The sequence below is a fragment of the Ursus maritimus genome, unplaced genomic scaffold (genome assembly GCF_017311325.1).
Source record: "Ursus maritimus isolate PB19 unplaced genomic scaffold, ASM1731132v1 scaffold_3, whole genome shotgun sequence".
Classification (NCBI taxonomy): domain Eukaryota; kingdom Metazoa; phylum Chordata; class Mammalia; order Carnivora; family Ursidae; genus Ursus; species Ursus maritimus.
In genome coordinates, this window is record NW_024425563.1 from 75,940,071 (window position 1) to 75,940,939 (window position 869).

Below are 869 nucleotides of genomic sequence, written 5' to 3' on the forward strand. Positions count from 1 at the left end.
CTGCCTTTCTCTTCATGTAGTCATTTCATCAAAGCAAACTATGAGCTCAAAATCATTTTTGATACTGAAACTAGACCACAAAGCCTGCAAATATGCTATCTGGTGTTCTTCCACAACCACAGAAATTGAAGGAATATTTGCTATCATTTATAGTTTAATTTCATATTTAAGTAGTGAAAGAGAGGTCACCAAGTACACAAGTGTGTCATTTAATAATAATGTCAGTGCTAGCTTCAGCAGCACATATACTTAAAAAAAAAAAAAAAAAAAAGGAATGATACAGAGAAGGCTAGCATGTGGCCCCCATGCAAGGATGACACGCACATTCGTGAAGCGTTCCATATTGGGAGAAAAAAAAGAATGAACTAGTTCTGTAAAAATAAGGGTACTGAACTGTCTCTGGATTGAAGCTGAAAAAATTCCCAGTGATTACAATTTTCACCTGCAACATGACATTGCTGTTTTAATTTGTCAAACCAAAAAAAAAAAAAAAAAAGAATATAATGAGTATATCTTAGGTTTTTTGAAACTGGACTCTTGAGCTCACTTCTCAAAAAAAAACAACAACTTTATGTTTAATAGACTGTCATGTACATTCAAATTCAAGCTGAGAAAGAATATTTACGGAAGAGAGTGAATAAAACATGAAAACCATGGAATTTTAAACAGAGTTAATACTGTAGGGAAATGTATTAATAATGCATTTGTAGAAAAATGCAGGAATTTGGGGAAGAGCTAAATAAAGATTTTTGACAATTTAATGATGAATTGGTAAAAGAGAAATGTAATTTAAGGAAAATTTCTCCTACTTTTAAATCAAAATTAGTGCAATGTGGAAGTTTCATAAACCTATTTTTATTGTTTTATTT

General features: G+C 31.1%; 1 non-coding gene across 1 annotated transcript; it reads left to right on the forward strand.

Moving 5' to 3' along the window:
• The first annotated feature begins 243 nt into the window (after positions 1-243).
• LOC121105937 lies at positions 244-348 on the forward strand. The gene has a single exon (XR_005838676.1). It is a non-coding gene; the product is annotated as a U6 spliceosomal RNA (small nuclear RNA).
• The last annotated feature ends 521 nt before the right edge of the window (positions 349-869 follow it).